At 38.4% G+C, this 20,614-nt stretch overlaps 1 long non-coding RNA gene across 1 annotated transcript; it reads right to left on the bottom strand.

The window, feature by feature from the left end:
- Positions 1-1,159: 1,159 nt before the first annotated feature.
- Positions 1,160-20,378, bottom strand: LOC125697845 (uncharacterized). Its single transcript, XR_007378958.1, has 3 exons — positions 20,284-20,378; positions 11,107-11,228; positions 1,160-1,744 (listed from the first exon to the last, which is right to left on the bottom strand). It is a non-coding gene; the product is annotated as an uncharacterized LOC125697845 (long non-coding RNA).
- Between the last annotated feature and the right edge of the window lie 236 nt (positions 20,379-20,614).

Genomic DNA, 20,614 nt, shown 5'->3' with positions numbered 1-20,614 from the left:
AAAAAAAAACACAACCTTGGACAGCACAGGAAAGACTGTTTGGTAGGTTTTCATGAACTGTGCTTGTGTCCTCTCATACAGTAAGGGACAAAGGGACCAGAGGGATGGTCCAAGGGCTGGAGTACCTCTGCTATGAAGACAGGCTGAAGAAACTGGGTTTGTTCAGCTTGAAAAAGGCTGCAGGGAGATCTCATTGTAGCCTTTCAGTATTTAGAGGAAGTTTATAAACATGAGGGAAATAATCTTTTTACATGGGTAGATCGTGATAGGACAAAGGGGAATGGTTTTAAACTAAAGGGAGGGAGATTTAGTTTAGATGTCAGGGGGAAGTTTTTCCACTAAGAGTGGTGAGGCGCTGGAACAGACTACCCAGAGAGATTGCGGGTGCCCCACTCCTGGAGGTGTTTAAGGCCAGGTTGGATGAGGTCCTGGGCAATCTGATCTAGTACTTGATCAAGTGATTGTCAGCCCTGCCTGTGGCTAGGCAGTTGGAACTTGATGATCCTTGAGGTCCCTTCCAAATCAAGTCATTCTATGATCCTTTGAAGAGGTGTGCACATGCATGTGTTGGCTGATTCCCCCAAATCTTTCCGATATTAATTTTCCAGTGGCTAATCTGACCTTCCCTCCCCTCTCTTCCTGTTAGAGCAACATTTGTTGGACTGTCTACTTCTCTGAAACTTTCTGAGACAAACACATACTAAGCATTCTCTACAAGATGATTAAATGATGAAATTTAGATAATATATATTCAGTAGTTACCAGTAGGAAGAGACAGGCAGACTCATAAGCTTGAGTTAACCAGGAGACCAACTTAAAAGGATCAAAGAAGCACTGACAATGAGAAGTCTCTTTATTTTGTCAGAGTTAACAAATGTAAAGTGCTTATGTATTTCATATGCCAGTTACATTATCTAGAAGCCTTTGGAAATATTTCTGCTGTTTTCCCTGTAGGTTGCCTTCAATTCCTTCCACCCTGAATAACCCACACTTAAAGTATATTTTATTCTTCCTTAAGCCTGGGACAGCCTTAAATTATTCTGATGAACTACTACCTTTACATTAATAGTCTTGAGCATGATTAAAAATGTAAATGGAACATACAGTTAGTTCAGACATCTAAGAAGAATGTTTCATGCTTTTTTTTTTTTTAAAAAAAAAAAAAAAAAAAGAGCACCCAAAAACAAAAGCAATGGGGAAAAAAAACCCCAACAAACAAGCAAGAAAACCAACACCAAACAACATCGACATGAAACTCAAAACCCACATGTTCCCATCCTTTGCTTTGATTGTTACATGTCAAAATATACAAACCAAGCACACAACTGTCAAAATCCAATGCTTTGAGGAACATTATCCACACATATGTTCTTAAATAAAAGCTTCATATTTTGTGTCAGAAAACAAGGCTCTCAAGGAAAACATCTGCACTTATATTTAATATTTCTTGTTTTTCTCTCCCCCTCCCAGTGGCAGCTTTGCGGCAGCTTTCCCTTGGCAACTAATCTGGTTTTGCTCCTGCTGGAAGGGGCAGTTCTACTGCCTTCAGGAGGAGCAGGAGCATGCTCTCTGTAAACTGGTCAGGCTGAGAGCTGAAAATTCCAGATGTGGCACTCCTTTCTATTCCCAGATACACCAAAGCTGTTTGGTGACAGTAAAGAGAGAAAAGGCAGCAGAAGACATGGGCATCACAAAGCACAGATGAGAAGAGTGAGGTTTTGGCAGACATGCATTGACTGATGCCCTGAGAGAAAAAGGAGAAAAACAAAGCATTGTGGCTTTTTCTAGTCTAGTGAATGGATAAATAGAAGATGACAGAAAGTCTTTCAGATGCTTATGAATGTCAAATACTTTTAAGTGACTGCCTTTCCTTGTCAGTTAACATTAAAAACCCACATGAAAAACATTTATACTCAGTCATTTGGGGTAGGGACATAAGGCTCAGCTATCACATACCTTCGACATAGGTTGGATGTACGTCACTTTAAGACAGTTTCCTTCTCTCTTGCTAGTTTGTCCACTGTCTTTGTACAGTTGGTGTTCCCCTTCCCTCCCCTCCCCCCCATTTTCTTTTAATCTGTGTGTATAATTCAGATTAATGAAATTCAAATTTAGTTGCAAAAGGCAGCCTTCTCAAACTCATGATCTATTGTTTTTACTTTGTTTACTCCTTTTAAAAAAGGTGCCTCTAATGGATATATTCACGTATAATTTTCTCTGGAAGGTTTTGCAAACCAAGCATTACAGTATTTTGCTGGTGCATGAAAACAAAATTTAACCAAACAAGAAGTGAAAGAAACTAATCCTTCTTAACAAGAGATGTAAATTTTGCAGCCTAAGCACAAACAGTAACTGATTGCAAAGAGAAAATCATTACTGTTTCTCGTTCACCCCATTAGAAATTTTTATCCTTCTATTTGTGTAAAGACGCAAGTTAACTCTTTGGTGACTGTTAAGACTCATTGAGCATGAACAGGTGGTGCTAATGAAAACAGGAGTAAGCAAAGGCCATGGAGTCTATAAGGAGAGAGAGCTGCTGGACCAGCTATTGTCTGTGAAAATAGAGTTGGGTATTGCTTGTTGGGTATTTGTAACAGACCATAGATATAAAAAAAAAAAAAAAAAAAAAAAAAAAAAAAAAATCCAAGGAAACCAAACTGCCCAGCATGTACCAAGTAAGGAGTTAAAGTTTTCCTGCTTGTAGCAGTGAGTGATGTTACAGCTAATTTGGGAAAGGAATTATTTTTATCTGTTTTCCTTATGCCAAGCAGGCATAGTTCAGCTGCACCATTCAGATCTTCTGTCACTATTTTTCCCCAATCCAGTTCTCTCAGCTGCATGCATGTGCATATTCTTCCGTTTTTACCAAACTCGTATTTTCAGTACATCTATACCAATGGCTTTACAGTGAAAGTAAATCTCTCTAAAGTTAGAGATAGTGATATAAAGATAGAAAGTGAAGTTAGGTGCTACGATAGCTACAGTTGTTTCTAAGCTCCCTTTCAAAGAAACCATTGAAAATCATGATTAAAATCAAATGATTTTAGTTTAAGGAGAGATGTTGGCTAGGGATTTAGGAAGAAAGAATCAAAAGCCAAGCCCAACTAGGATTTCATGGAGCCATGTTGTTTGAGAACATTGTAGTATTACAAAGCATATGAAATGTTCAGCAGTAGGATGATTGAATGGATTCCTCACAGTCACTTCACTTCCCTCTAATTCCCTATTAAAATGAATTTAATGCACCATTTTGTTTGCTTCAAGTTTCTGCTATTCAGAGTTCGACTGAATTGCACTTTTAAATCTCAACAAGGATAAAGTAGAATTAGTAATAGTATTGATGTTAGAAAGGCTATGAAGAGTAACAAAGATTGCAGGGCTTCTTTGTGAAGGAAGATATAGCAGAAGACAAAAAAAAAAAATCATAAGAGGTGCAGACGAAGGGGCTAGGCAGTGGTTGTTCACTGGTCTTCAATTTAGCTGAAAGAGACTGATGAAGTTATCTTACAAAAGTTTTCCTTCTCTTTACACAAAATAAAGATGTGGAACTCACTGGCACATAATTCTTTTTTCTTTCTCTCTTACACAAGTTTGTCTAACCCTTCACTACATTTTGTTGTGAACATCTAGGGGATATTAAAGATGCACAACCTCTGGCTCATTACAACATTCATCAGCTGGCAGGGCAAACTCAACAGTATATGCCACAGATATGATCTAAAGGTCAGAAGGAGCTTTTTTGTTGTTGTTGGTTTCTTTCTTTCTTTGCTTTTTCATTGTTGTTGTTGTTGTTGTTAAAGAGTGTTAGTTGTAAGGAAAAGTGCACTTATTTAGCAACACTACACCTGTAGACACTATCACTATGAATTCTTACTGTTCCTTAGGAATTAGAAGAAGGAAGATGGAAGAGAGGAAGAGCACTGTCTAGAACAAATTTTGTTCAATAATACAGGCACTGTACTAGAGAGATCTTCCCCCCCCACCCCAGACAAAAGAATATCAAGCTTTTTGGACATCTCCCTGCATAAAGCCTTGGGATGCAAGTGTGAAAACTGTATAAAAGGCTCATTGTCCCAAGATATGAAGATCGATTCTCATTTGTAATTCTGTAGTCCTGCAAATAACAGCACAACTGCACAACTGTATAGAGAATCAGGCACTTGAGTTCAGAAATAATTAAACTGTACTTTGAAGAACAATGCTTCCTATAGAATGAACATTCTGATATTAAGCAAAGAAAATAAGTTGCCAGTTTTTGATCAGTGGACAATGGACATCCTGAATTCACTCCAACTGCATTAGTTATTTCCTGCATTCAATAAGCATTATAATTTTGAATTAAATGTTTAATAAGTGTATGATCAGCTGAAGAGAAGCTGCCTCATTAAGAGAATGACTTTAGGAATAGTCTGCCCTTTTGAATAGAGCAATAGGGGTGTATTCCTATCTGTACCACTGCAGGGCTGGGGGGCCATTCACAAGCCACCTCCCTGAGACACAGCTTTGTGCTTTGGATTGTGTTCAGCAATAATAAGGTTAACTATATAGTTCTTCCCTCCATTTTTATAGAGCCCTTTGAACTACACTGTTGAAAAGCTGTTGAAGTGCAAAGGTATTAGAGATCAAAACCAGACTGGAACTGAAAACGCAGATCCATCAACCCTGAAAGTTTTGATTTGGACCTCAACTTCAAATTTGCTTCTTTCTATCAGTTGTGCTGACTGAGGAAATGAATATCCCCACCAGCTTCAAGAAGGTTCAGATACAAACCTGAACATGAACTTTCCTGCTCCTGCCCTTCTTTTGACTTTAAAGCTCATCTCAACAGCAGCCTCTTGCACATGGTACATTCTTATTGAAGTGCATATTTTCCTGTGTAATATCAAGCACTTCAAAGCATGCTCCCCTGTTTCTGTACCGCTCAGTTGCCGTTCAACACTGAAGTCACTAAGTTGCTAGTATTATGTCTGGCTCCTACTTCGATCCAACATCAAAGGGACATATGTATTTTTTAAAGAATTACAGCTAGACCTGTTCAAAACTTGCCTTACAAGCCCCAAAACTTAGTAGTATGTTTGTATCTTCACCTTTCTTTATATTATCAATTTCATGCTCTGTGTTAGGATCACAGAAAAACTGTTGTTAGAACCACCCCAATTATCCCAAATAAAATTGGAATGCTTCAAAGGTTCGTATAATGAATGGCATGCTTGCTGCTAACGGGCACTGCGGGGACTGACATGTTGCAGTTAAGAAGGAATGCCAAATAATTGTACAAATAATGCATGCTCAAGGTTTGTTACATGCTTGGCCTCCCTTCCTCTTACTTCATCTGATATGTATTCCCCCACATTCTCTCATTCCCTCTAAATTGTTTGCCTAACTACTCTACCTCCATGACACATCAACACAAAGCAACCCTTTCTAGGAATAAAACAAAAAAGAACACAGACTAATAAAAAAAAAAAAAGATCTAAGATATATTTAAACATAGACATGATACTTTAGAGTTTATGGATGCAAATGAATGTTTTTTGCTGAAGTGGTATAAAAGTACTTCAGGTGCCCCCATTACCAGGTCACCATGCATTAGCTACAAACATCTTTATGCATTGTTTCCTGATCTTCATCTATATCCCACGGGAAGTTGAGAAGTGCTGTTACCTCTGGTTTATTATCAGGAAAAGGAAAACAAATACATAAAAAACATGATTTCTTCAAGCACTCACCAAATTAAGAGAATGACTTTAGGAATACTCTGCCCTTTTGAACAGAGCAATCACTTAACCCTCATCACAAGCAATATTGTACTGTGTTCCAGTAACTGTATATACTATTCACTGGAACACAACAGAGGGCTCCTCTGGGAAGCTGTTCACATGCTACTCCTGGGAACAGAAACATTGGAGGTGTTTAAACAATGCTATACTTAGAGAAAAGCATTTTGGTAAGAGCAGACTGTTTTCAGATCTTAATCAGAAACGTTTGCAGAGTGTCACTCTTTATTACAGTGACCTTCCTAGCTCACGATCTTTGCACTGTTCTGTGATACAGACAAGTCCTGTTAAAGTGAGGCTTTATTTCTGTAAATTTTAAGTTCCTGAACATTTTATCTTTGCTCAAGGTGGTTGTGATGAAGGTGATCTTCATCTTCAGAAACCTGCAGCCCTGGTTTAACTGAAGAACCATCCTTAGACAGCACATTCATACATATGTGCATAGGTGTGTGCACAGGCACATGTTGCCATGGGTTATTTTTACCTCTGTTTATTGCTCAACAATACACAAGGAAGATAGTGATTCACAAGTACATTGTTTGGTGAATTTTAAATATTGACCACAAATACCAATTAAAATTAACAAATTAAACTTCCACTGAACTCCTTTCATTTGTATTCAAGAATGAATGAATTTAAACCAGTGTAAACTACAGTAATTTTTTTTTCCTGCTAGTAGACATGAAGATAATCCAATAAAATCTCAAGGCAAAGAAATATAAAACTTTTCCTTCTTGCTAATATTTTGTAGATGACAAGGCACAAAGTGATTGATCATGCACTATAACGATGGATAAGGACAATTGGCTAAAAGGTCAAAACTATTAAGTAAACAGTAAAAAAAGAAAGTGAAGGTACATTTCTCTAAGGCACAGTAAGTTTAAATGGCAGGAAATCTTCATGTCACAGCTGCACTGCTTGTAGTTAAACTTAATGAGTACTGAACTGAAAGATGAGCAATCAGATAAGCATTTTTGGTTGTTCTTTGACATTCAAAATTTGGGCAAATTTAAATGTGTTTGAAGTACATTTAATGTGCATGTATGGCTTTGATTTCCAATTTTTTTTTTTTTCCAAAGTTGTCTTTAAAATAATTAAAAGATGGTACAATATTGTTACTGTCAGCTTCCCTTCATTGTGGGTGTACTATTACATAGCTAATAATCTATTTTTCAATTGATGCGCCTGAGCGTGAAGTTATCCTTATTTCAGGACTTGCATTTCTCCAAATTTCTCCAATATACATAATCTGGATGTTCTAAAGCTGAATTTAACCATACCTATAGATTTTATAGTTTATATGCTATTGAAATACGGCCTCTCACTGCTAGCAACTCCCTCATAATTCATAGGAAATGCTTATCTACCTCTGGTGAGGAAAGTTTGGGGAACTCAATGAAGTACCAGTCAACTTGGCACACTGGAGAACTGTGTACTGCAGGAGCATGTGGTAATGATGGCTGTGCTCAGTGATCAGGACTCATCTCTCTTGATCTGACATTATAGACCAAAAAGCTCTGTAGACATTTTTGGTGCCCCTTAACAGAACAGGACCACTGGATAAAGGGTGTTTCTAAACTTCTACCGACTCTCAAATGGATTTATTTCAGTCTTCTAAGGACTGAAATGTTTTCCATTAACATTAATTCAAAAATGATCAGAGAAGGCAAATACCATTTTTAAATAGCAGGGTTTTTTCTTTTCTCCTTGTCTCCCTAAAGAAACCTCCTCTAAAAAAGCTCTATTACACTCTGAATCTACTCTGTGTCTCTTCAAGAGATTTTTATTTATTTATTTATTTTAAATGTGACTTTTTTGCTCTAGTGCATTTGTCAATGTTAGAGTAATTAGCTCAAGTTTCATCAGCGAGCTGGTGCAATCTGTTCAGAAAGCAACTTGGAATGTTAAAAATCCTAATAGGCTTCTCCAGCAACACAGTCAAAGCCTGAGGGATTTGATTTCAGTTCCGTCTAAAATCAGGAGAAGCCTTTTAGAAGATAAATCAATACTACTGAAAAACAGAAGCAAAGAAACAGAATGATATGTGATTAGGTGAAGCTATTTTTCTGATACTTTATGCTGTGGCATACTTTCTAAAATTCAACTGTATTTTTACATAAGGAAAATGGAACTAAAACAAACACAAGGCTCCAAACCTGCGAAAAGCTTATATCTCTGAGTAACCTCATGTCTGTGAATAGTCCAACTAAATTCAGAAGTATTTGAATCAGTGAAAATAAAGCTACCTAGTATCTACATCTAATGAAATAGTTACGCAGTAAGGCATTTCTGCACTGTTCTTGATGCTTGCTTTTCTGTGTGTGTGTGCACATACTTGTGTGTTTTAGTGCTGACAGAATCACTTAGGGCAAAGATGGGGAACAAGACATTTTTCAATACATAGGAAGCATTTACTGACAGGATTTTGTCTTTACCAGAAGGCAGCACAAAAAAAAAAAAAAAAGCCTCTGGAATCATCTTAAATAATTTTTAAAATATTAAAGCAATCTTTCTTCCTCAGTAGTCATTTGCTAACATTTCAGGATGACAAGAGGCTCAAAAGTGTTTGAGTGTAGAAGACACTCAAAAAAAGCTATATCAGCAGCACTAGATTGTGCAGTAAGAATGATATGGGGATATACTCTGAGGTACACAGACATCTTAAGTAGACAGAACAACTTCTGATGGGAGAAATTGTTGGGGAAAAAGCCAGTTTCAAAAAATCAAGGATGTGAAATAACGGCACTGCTTCAGCAGTAAAAAGTAAAACAAAACACCTATCAATAGCCTCCTGCATGTTTGACCACTTCACAGAAAATTTTTGTAAAAGATACCTTCTATGATAGAAGAAATTAGGCTATAACATATACCAATTAGCAGTACAGTACTAGCAATTACAGCTCACAGAGTTTTAGCTAGTACTGTCATTTCTCTCAGAGACAATAAAATTAAACATGCTTTTACAATCTGTTCCTTGACAAGTTTCCTGGCTTCCCTTCTATTTTGTCTCACACCAACCAAAATTGAGGACCATGTTTTAATCTTTAGGCTATACACCTGTGCACCCATCTTCTGAGCACTGCTGGGCTCAGAGCAGGGAGAAGATACTCCTTGATTATAGCAATGGGTAAACTCAGGCATAAATTGTAAGTTACTGTTTGGTCTCTGCCATGCCTGTGCATAGCGCTGATGCCATAAATCTGGTACCCAGCAGTTACCTCATTAAGCCAAATCCACAGCATCCACTTCCCCCATGCACGGCAGGGCTGCCAGAAGCATGCTGGGCTGCAGTCCACACAGCAATCACATCTCTGAAGCAACTGAAATGCATCAGAACGGCTTCAAGGCCACTCCACATTAGACTAAAGGCTCTGCCACCTGCCATGGATTCTCAGGAATTCACAGGAAGAAAAACACAGCTTAAATCCCACAGGGAGCTGTGGTGCAGCTAACGTGTTGGGCCTGCAGTCCACTGTAATTCCCCAGGGGTTTAAAACTGTACACAGGAGAGTTTTCTCGTTTCTTGCCACAGTCAAGTTAACCAGCAGCCCCAGTAAGTAGGTGCATACAGCTACGGACAAAATAAAAGTTTCTTGTTGTTAGCTCCAGCATGAGGAGAATTGCCAAATCACCTTTTAAGGCAGGCCTTAAAAGAAACATAAAACATAAACCTGGAAGGAATCTTGAAGTCTGGTCAACATCCTGACCTGAGATAGGACCAGCTGGCCATTCACTGTTTGACATATCCTGGCAAGAAATGGTATAGGCTATTCTGTGTGACTGAATCTCCCTGTTGAACACTGACACTTACTTTCAAGTGTTTTTTAGCTACGGCATTTTCCTCATATTGTGCCTATCTTGAAATCATAGAATCACACAATGGTTTGAGTTGGAAGGGGTCTGAAATCCCCCCAGTCCAAGTCTCTTCCATGGGAATGGATGCCACCCACCAGCTCAGACTGCCCAGCACCCCGTTCAGCCTGGCCTGGAACACCTCCAGGGATGGGATATTCACAACTTCTCTGGGCAGTGCCTCACCAACATCTGACTGAAAAATTACTACCTACTGTCACTCAAGTTACTTCATAATAGGCAGAATTCAATCACAATGGACTGAAACCAAAACCAGATTTCAAATCGACTTGCCAGACTCCCATTATACATTCAAATCCTGCAGTTCTCTACACTAGAGTGTTTGCTGTAACACTTATGCTTATCACACAGGGAAGAAGATGTACATGTGACCATGATTAAAAAGAAAACTCAGCTTCTCCAATATTTGTTCTTGATGGTGCAGGACATGGAGTTAGGCAAAACAGTATACGGAAGAGTGACCCTTATGCTTAGTGAACCCTGATTCCTGGAGCAACATACTGATGGCAATTGGCATAACACAGAGTAAAAACTTTAGATTGTCGATTTATGCTTCTTCCAATAGCCCGACAACTCTCTTGAGAAGACAGATACTGAGATGACTAAAGTCCTTGCAAGCAACTTGGTAGATTCAGAGAATTCAAAAAATAGAGATGCAGATGTACTTACATATACTGAATAGCAAAGAGAAATGTTGGGTAACAAAGACTTAGTGTTCCATCCTTTCACATACAGTCTATCAACTGTAACCTTCAAAAATAGTAGAGCATGCAGTATTTCATAGAAAATTAAACTGTTGACAAAACAAGCTGTCCAGTAGTCTGCATATTTTATTGAAATGCTATGGCTTCTAAGTAACCATAGAATGGCCTTTTCTGTCTAAAGAAAGTCTTTTCCTTTTGAATATGACTTGTCTACCAGCAGATAGGCAAAGACTGAATATTCACCTGAAGTTAACTCAATAACATATAATCATAATAACCAAATACAGTGAAAAGTATTATTCAGTAAGTCAGTGATGGTCCTAAAGGCAATATTCTTTCTGCTGTCAATATATCCCAGGGGGTATATCTGTATTGTAAGTATAACAGCATAATCATAAACAACAGCATGTTTCTAACCTGCTGTTGGAGATAGGAAAGAAAACAGAAAGCATAAATAACCTTCTTCAAATTTGATTTTGAAAGCTAGGGTTGAAGTAAATACACATGTGGAGTCTCAGTGAGGTGAAAGTTACTAACTCAACAAACATTAATGTTAGAAGAATGTGGTGCATTATTAGACATATATATGGATTTTTTTTAGTTTCAGTAACTAGCATAAACAGAGTACATCTGGCTTTTACATATCTTTCACTTGCCTGCCTGGAAACAATATTGAACAGAGAATTTTTCTTGAAGTACTGTTTGGCATCTTTGCTCAAAGAGCTGAACTCTCCAAATTCCTGGAGTATTACCTGTTATTTATATTGCTGTTCTCCTGCTATCATAGGCCTCCCAGATTCAAAGTGCTGCCAGGATCTACCTTGCTCCCAGTATAAATCAGAGCAACCTTAGAGAGTAGCTGCTTCCCAGGATGCTGTAAGAGGGGAAAGAAATCGATTCTTAGCTATGCCATGGGCTCCATGCCAGCAGAGGACATCCTTCATATATTTTCAAGCAAAATGTTTCAACCTCAGAGAAGTGCGTCTAGGGTGACAAGCAAGTTGGGTCTTCCTGTATATCAAATACAGAGGAACCACGAGCCCAAACCTGTTTATCAGACCCAAATATACCAGAAAATCTGGAGAAAGTTCGGATCTATAGATGTATTTTATAACATGATCCCATTTCCACTCCTGACATATCTTGCTGTGCCTGTGATTAGGAAAGGTTATGGCTATGAATCATGGCTTGAGGAAATGTGTAGTACACCTGTGTACAAGAGTAAACTAAATTCAGTTTGCTATTTATCTACTGTATTTATCTCAGTTAAGTAAACTTTGAGTTTGTCAAGATTTCCTGCTGGAAATTCTCATGATAATACGAGTATAATTGCCTTTTTATTGCCACAGACATCTGCTACAGTTTTCAAACAAAGAAAATACTTTTTTTCTTTCCCCTGGCTTTCTCTATAACAAGAGAAAGATCCTCTCTTGTTTTGTGTGTAATAGATTACAAAGACAACACAACTGAAGGGCAGCAGAAACCAACCAGCCAAACTTTCTTCCATCCATACCTGCATACCCTCCAGAAGGACAAGAAATAAAAGTGAAAATAAAAAGTAAAGGTGACAGTCCACTAAGAGAAATTCACATAGTACAGTGCAGATAGGATCTGACAGTCTACTCCTATTATCCTAGTTTTCTGCTAGTTTGGTTACATTCTTCTAGTTGGTTACATTCAAAAAAAAAACAAAACACCTGTGTAAAAACAATATGCCCAAGAAGCCATTTTACATAACCTGCTAGTCCTGGAGTCTGCAAAGGATTTCACATTTATCTTGACCTGAGAGTATCTTCCTGCCTTTTGAGCAGACCAATATGAACACATATAATCACTTCAGACAAGGCCCCGTACTACAACTGGTTCCTCAGGCAGGTTTGTGTTCTCATCCTGACTGAGGAGGATGTGGGATTCATGGCCTTTCATATTTTGGTCAATATGTTTTGGTAGGAGGAATAAGCTAAAGAAATTGAAACAAGCCTGCAGGGGAGCCTATCTGAAAATGCTGCAAGAAAAGGTGAAATCACAGAAATTGTCCTTATGGGAAAAAACTTCATCACTCAGAAAAAGGAAGAGGAAAAAGATTTTCAAATATTCATTCATTAAAATATTTCTAGAAACCTATGGTGAGGATACATGGTACTGTCTCCCTCTTGCTGCAGGCTACAGCAAATCACCATCTGCCTTAGCTCATCATCACAGTGGTCTGACTTAACTTGTCAAGCAGTCTGCTACAGGACTGATTCAAGGATATTAAAGCAATCACCCACCATATGGGGATGAGCAGGAGCCAAGTGCTGACAAATCTGCTCTTGCTTCTTGGGAGTAAGATGGGGTAAAGAGTGAGAATAACCTATAAATAAGACAGACATAGATCTGAGGCTTTTATTACTAGAGGATGCATCAGTTTTTGATCCCATTCTTGCACTAGAACCTGGACCTCTGAGGAAAAGGCTGCCAAGAAGTGTTGGCCTATCATATGAAGATACCAAACCATGCAGTTGCACATCCTATGGTCTTTTGCCTGCAAGCATGCTATGACAATAACAGAATGTTAAGGGGGTCAGGTTTGACACGTGGTACATTCAGAGTCAAAGAAGGGAGCAGTAATATCAGGCTAGTACTCTAATATGGCAGGGGTGTTTCAGCAAGCCAGACTGCTTAAAGTCTGTTGCAAGGAGAATGCAGCGTATATCACATTTTGAAATGAATTGGATGCAAATGATTAGGAAAAGGTTTCCATGTTCTGGGTAGGTCAATGTCTGCTGTTAGAACAATGGAAAGGCATGCACGAACTGTAAACTGAAGAGAGGACTAGCACAAGACAAATAGTGAGATGCTTGAAATTTGAAAAAGAATGAAGTCTGAAACAGTTCAAAAGCATGGCACTTGCCAGAATGTTGGGCCTCCCAATGATACAAAGGGACTCCCACCTGTTTGTCAAATTTGCTGAGTGATGCTCATTCTTTGTCATACAGCTTAAGACCCAAGAGGGGTACCACATAGCAGAAAAGCTTGGGTTAGAAGAGCCCTCTAAAGTCCTTACACGTATAACTATAATGAATTTATTTCAATCTTCTTATCAGTATTGAGTTAACACTGTAGTGACAAACAACATACTTTGAGATACATGGTAGTACGCATACAACATGCTTAAAATTTGAGGATTATGACTGTTGATGTAGAGATACAGAGACTGTGATGCTAAAGAAATATTACGTATATTTTCAATGCAATGGCCTTACATGAAAAGAAGGAAATTAACATTGAAGAAGCCTGAGTTTCAAAACATGCCATTTGAATGCAAACATTGGTGTAAATGAAATAAGCACAGTCCTAGGAATATGATGGATTACACAACTACATGCTGCAGTCCAGTACCTCTCTACAAACAACTCAAAGAGAACATACAGATTATTTCTGTGAAATGTTTTGAACTGCAAGATCACTAGTAGTAACTATGTTGTTCACTCTGAAAGTAATGCCTCCTATTTATTTCCATGGAGACACAAAGAGCACAATAACACTATTTTGTAGCTGAAAATTCTCTCTATCAAACAGCATTTTTTTTAACGTAGTCATTGAAATTAGCTATGCATTTTTGTCTGAACATAATGAACATAAGCCTGCATGCCATACTCATACAAATCTGCATGGCCACCTACAACGTGGCTTGTCCTTTATGTCACTATCACCACTTCAGAAATTCACTACCCACCACCTCACTGTGCTCACATCCACTACATGGTCTCCATAAGTGTCCAGCAAGCATTGGTGAATGCCAGTGGGCACCATCTATTCCACATCTTTGCTTCATGCACTCTTCCATGTCAGAAACCATTTTGTTAGATTGCCCCTCTGCTGCAGTCTACTGCTTGAAATGTAAAAGCATGTTGGCGGGAAGGTTCAACCTCTACTGCCATACACCAACTTCAGTTTCTGACATCGTGGACCAACATAATAAAGTAGAAGGCATTACTTTCAGAGCAAACTTCACAGAAAAGTCTCATTAGAGCAAACTTTCATGCTATGTTTTAGGTATTTCAATATATAGTCAGATTATGCTATGGAAAAAAAAAGAATTCTTTTCCACACTAAGCCTTTTCCACTTCATATATGAAAAACTGGCAATTAGGTACAGCTGGAGTCTGATACTAAGAAATGAAAGATCTGATCCTGTAGTCTGACAGACAAAAATTCACGTGATAATAGAAAAGAACATGAGTTATCACATTTTTGTCTATTTCAACCTTTTCTCTCTTCTTTATGATATGGTTAAACATTAGAGAATAAAGGCACTCTATATAGATTATTCAATCTGTTTCCCTTAATGTGTAGTTAAAATGAGGTTGTTAGATTATCAAGTGCCTCTGCAGTGCCTGAGTGCTTATAAACTCAACAGTGTTCTGAAGACAAATCTCAGAATACAGCATGCATTAAAACAAAAGATAATTTTGCTATGGTAGAGGTCATGGTTGAAGCCTATATAGGCGAGTTACTTCATTCTTCACTTCATATTTTACATATTAATTAGATTAAAGAACAGAAAAAATACCAGAGCCAAGCATTTTCACTTAACCTTCATGAGAGGTTAACTTTTCCCCCCTTTTCATTAAGCATAATGTTTAAACAAACGCATTGGAATATCTAGTGACTCAGTGTGGACTAATGTTCAATTGAATGAGCGCTACACAACTGGAAACATCACCACACTTGTTATACAGTGCACAGGGGAAGATCACTTACTGGTTTCAAATATTTTGGCTTTTAATCAAATCTTTCCTCAGTGTTAAGACTCACTCTTATAATCAGCTACCAGGGACAGTAAGCAAAGTGGATGCACTAGCTGGTAGCCATAACTATGCTTTGGTTTAAAATGTGCTCACTCTATTTGTTTTATTAGTAGCTCCAGAAATTCAAACTAACCCTCTAAAAGAGGAAAGAAAAAGTACTCAACTGTCTGAAAATCATCATGCAACACACATATATACAATACTCACTTTACAGGGTTGATACTGCGTTATAACATTACCAATAATTACAGTTTTTCAAGGCACAGAAGAAGTTAAATTGGTGGTGAAGGTCTTGAAAAGTGAATCCAGGTGTGCATTCACTTACATCCTGCAATCCCTAAGAGCATCAGGACTGTTCAAGGCTCCACAGATATTTCAAATTAATAACAAAAATCCAGGGGTAGGCCATGGATATCTGAACAATGCATCTGCTAAATAGGCTATTTCTTCACAGCTGAAATTAAAGACATTTTGGGAAAAAAAAAAAGTCACAGTTGGGCCACACAGCACAGTGCAGTTACTACATTCATTTTATTGTCAAATAGGTTTGACAAAATTTAAGTCTATTGACATCAGACTGAGAATGATCTCAATAACAAAGTGGAAGTGTACAGAACTAGTAATATTTTCTAGCCAATTTTTTTTTTCCAAACTTCTGTATGCACCTAATCAAATACATCTGTACTCAGGCCCAGCCATGAATCAGAGCAGCTGTGAATGGAGCTTGAAGCTTCTTTTCAATTTGTTTTCTTCATTAGGCAATTAAGAGGACATATAACCCCTTTAAATCCAAACATCAGATGTCTCAATTTAGTATCGTCCATGAGATTATAGTGGTAAAAAGGATGCAAGATTAATGTAAACAATGTACTTCTGATGTGTTGCCCTGTACACCTTTGAATTTCTTCCCCGTGAAGTTAAAATAGCTCCTTCCCCATCAGATTTAAGCAAGCATGCACACCTCAAATCTTTTTCTCAGAGGTTAGAAGCTTCTGTCATCATTAAGTTCTACTATACATTTTTTCCAAGAGGGAAAGAAAACAAAACAAAAAAGGAACACTGAAAAATAAGTATAATCACACTACCAGAATGACTTAATATTCTGGGGATATAAAACAGAGATTGATGAAGGGTTAGGCATCACAAGAGGTAGAGCCACCTCTGAATGGAGGAGGCAGAACGCTCTACCTGTTCCTTCCCCCCCTTCATTTCCACCTTCCCCATACAATCAGTCCTGCCAATGCAACACTATGGAGTTACAATCTATACTAGCTCCGTTACAAACAAAACCCAACTTCCTTTTGTCTATGTGGCATTAAGATCTGTAGTGGCTTTGATGTCATAGGTCTGGGGTGAATGTGGTTGCACGATTTCTAGCAAAATCAAGTTCCAAACTAGGATTGAAATTACTAATATCATTGTGTCTTAGTTTCAGCTGGGATGGAACTGTTTTCTTCAGAGTGTCTAGTATGATGTTGTTCCTTGATTCTAGGAGAAAAACATATTGGTAACACACAGATGTCCGTAGTTGCTGCTAAGCAGTGCTGCACAGAGCCAAGACCAATCTCAGCAAAGGATCCAAGGAGTTGGGAAAGAACAGAACTAAGACAGCTAACTGAAACTGACTAAAGGGATATTCCATTTCATATAACATCATGCAGAAGTCCTGAAGGGGATGACAGTTTAACTCTCTCTCTCTCTTCCAACACTCAGGGGGCTGGGCATCAGTGAGGAATTGCTTTTGCATCACTTGTTATATACATCCATATATAAATACTGTCATAACTATTATCCTTTTCTCCATCTTAGTAAATACTTATCTCAATCCACAAGTTCTACTATTTTTTTTCCCCCCAGTTCTCCACCCCATTTCAATGCGAAAAAAGGGAGTGAGCAAACAACTGCATGGTGCTTAGCCACCTGCTGGGTTAAACCACAACACACAGAAATTCTCCCATTTCTAATGATAAATTGAAAATGACTGCTTAGATTATCTCTGTAAGTAATGAGATCACATTAAGACAAGTGCACTGAAGATAAATATTGGATATAAACTCCCGACAGCAAGACATCTTAGAATGAGAGATGGGAAGAAGTTCTATTCCTTGAATTATATTGATTCAGAAGATGAAGAAAAAAGAATAGAAATTGTAGAACTAGAAAAAGCATTGGACTTGCCAAGAGCATAAGGGAAATGGAGAAAATGGAGAGAATACCATGACCTAAATAACTTGCACTATAAGTCTGTATCAACTCAATCCAGATAACTTGGCCTAAAAAACTTCTGTGATCATAAATGGACCAGTGTTATTGAAATTCATGAGGAAAAAAAATGATCAGGAAAGAAATGTATGCCAATTAACTTTTAGCCATCCATCCACTTTCAACCGCTACAGTGCTCAAAATTAAACGATAACAATGAGGATCTGCTTTTAGATATATCTAAATTTACTGATACAGGAGTTCTCTGAATGAAATGAAAGAAAGGAGGTCAACTTTGTGAGTTTATAAGCAGAACCCAACAGCTGCAAGAAAAAATTCCTTGCTTGTACAGAGGTATAGTTTACATGGCATTTGTCTGGAGAGAGAAGTGCTATTATGCCTCAGAATTGAATGTTGAGCCTTTAATCAGCCTTCTTGTTCTATTTCTCATTATTAAACTGACTACTAAAGAGTGTCAGTGTAAGAAGACAGATAGTGTCTTTTCTTTATTAGTCAGTATTTACTGAAACGTACACCACACTAGTATCCACATCTTTTCCAGAGGAAAAAGATACAATTTTTAAAATGTTTCTAATTACTCCAATATGATTTCCTGAATAACTACTGAATTGCAATTGAAAGCTTACATTCAGTTTAATGATAGCTATAGAAAAAAGGACAAGGGGAAATGGTTTTAAGTTGCAGGAGGGAAGATTTAGGTAGGATGTCAGGGGGAAGTTCTTTACTGTGAGAGTGGTGAGGGGCGGGAACAGGCTGTCCAGAGAGGCTGTGGATGCCCCGTCCCTGGAGATGTTCAAGGCCAGGTTGGATGGGGCCCTGGGCAGCCTGATCTAGTATTAAATGGGGAGGTTGGTGGCCCTGCAAGTGACACAGGGGTTGGAGATTCATGATCCTTGAGGTCCCTTCCAACCCTGGCTATTCTGTGATCCCACAGAAGTCCTGGAAAAACTTAATGCTTATGCAGTGATGCTAACTACAGATATAAAAGGAACAACCTCTCAAAAACTGGCAAGAGAAGTAATGGTTTCACGTATTTACCAAACTCTTATTTTCTGCAGTTTCATACAGAAGCAATTATTTTCAAGTTATACAAATATATCTTTTTTATTTATTGAAGCTATACTGCTAGTGTAGGGTGCATGAATGTAATGGTTATGCTGCATTTCTTTGAATGGCTACTGACAGCTTCTTGTGACTCATGCCAGTTCCCCTTCCCACCTCTTCTAAAGCAATGAGGTGTTAATGTCTCATTATGTTTCACAAGGTCGCAGGCAGGCTAATTTTAAGCTACCTGTTAACAATAAATAATTTAAAGACTCTACAGGGATTCAGCATTTTTCTATTGCTTGAGAAGTCACCTGACAACTTGTGAAGTGGGAGCCAGCCACTGCTGGTGCGAGGAAACTCACAGCAACAGCAGGGGAATAAAAAAATTCAAAAGTTGTAATAAAGCAAATCTAAGATATCCTAGACTAAGCAAGGCTAAATCTAGCCTTTCAAGTGTATTTACATTACATATATACACCACGCTGTTCTGACCTTTGAGGTCACAGCAATTTTCTGAACATCTCAGAGCAAAGGAGCACCCAAATCTGGACTTAGAGTTTCAAGAAAGTCAACAGAAAGCAGTTCAGATCTCAAATCTAGTGATCTCCTAGGCTCCAATTGCAGAGTAAACATGGCCTTGGCCAGATAGAAACCAGGGGAAGCTGACTAACCTACTAGTAAGCAAAGTGAATGTGCCCTTAAGCCATGCTTGCTGTTTACTATGGCCAGGAATTTAAGATCAAGACCTATTTCAGCTTCCAGGTTAACTATCAATAGCAACAAGGATGCTCTGCCTTCTTAGCATATGCATTCCTAGTCAAGGTACAAAAGTAAACATACAAATATCCACAGTCTTATGCCCTATTGAATGAAGAGCTCATTTGTTATATGGTTAAAATTGTAAGAGTGGTTGAGAACAAACAATGGAAAAAAATATGGGGTACCTCAACTGTAACTTAAGGAGCCTGCTGATTGGTCCAAGCAGCCACATCCTAGAAACCATCCTAGAAATTGAACCAGTTGAAGATGGAACATTTCCTCAAACTACACCGGGGTCAGAAGCATACTGCGAAGATGATGTACAGTCTTCATTCCTATAACCACCAGGAGGCACTATGCATGTGTAGAAGCATTAATTAGGGGTCAGGTTAAGGGCATAGAATGGGTATGGAATATTATAACGAACTCCCAGAAATAACTGTAATAACCATTCCTTGTCTTAGAAATACTAAGAATATGCATGCCCCTTCCTATAAATAAAGATGTTTACCTGTGCCCAGCAGACATGCAGTGCTGAATAACATACCTGCTTTAAAACTACCTTGTAGTTATAGAGTTTGACTCTGCAATTCAGTTTGGTGAGCCAGCCAGAAGCACCTTTGCTGGACCTCAGGACTGGTTGGACCAGGGGCGCATCCCAAAAAAATTCAGAGAAGACTCCTGAAGCCAACACACCCATTGTGGGGCAGGGAAAGAGCTTAGCATAGACCAACTGTGTTACAGGTACAGGGGACCCATAAGTAATGAGGAGACGTTTGATTCCACAACACACTATAACTTGCCTGGTCCCAGACTCCAAGTGCCTACCCTGCTTGTACTCCACCACTGAAAACTTCAAACAATTCTACAAGAAAACAGATAATAGTCAGCTACAGCAGCCTTTCTACTCCACTTCCACTAAGAACAGTTCCACAAGAACACTTCCACTAGAATCACTTAAAATCAGTTATTTCAGACTGTAACATGATGGAAAACACAACAAAACAGCAGAGCATCAAGGAAGGCCCCAGTCCACAAGAAGTGAGGATCTGCTCAGACACAACAGCAGTAGGCAAAAAAAAAAAAATAAATAAAGAAACTGCTTACCTTCAGAAGGGCTATAAGGTCATCAAAGGAGGCAGGGATCCCCAGATAATAACACCTCACTTCTACTGCCAATCCCTAAATGAGGTCTGGGAAGGAACAGATCCTGGCTCTATTTCTTCTAATCACTCAGGTGCATTGCACACACCTGAGCTCCCCTGGGTTGGCCCTGCCTTCTCACCAGGTGCTCAATCACTGGTTCAGGCCATGACTTAGCATTTCCACTACACAGTCTTATACATAAATAGCTGCCACTGTTTAGCCGCTATAATGTCACAATTACCAACCAGTTTTGTGCCAATAGATGCATTAATAGAAATTGAATAAGCACATG

Source organism: Lagopus muta, chromosome 1 (assembly GCF_023343835.1).
Source record: "Lagopus muta isolate bLagMut1 chromosome 1, bLagMut1 primary, whole genome shotgun sequence".
NCBI lineage: Eukaryota > Metazoa > Chordata > Aves > Galliformes > Phasianidae > Lagopus > Lagopus muta.
Note: the sequence above shows the minus strand (reverse complement) of the source record. Positions and strands in the feature narration are given on the sequence as shown.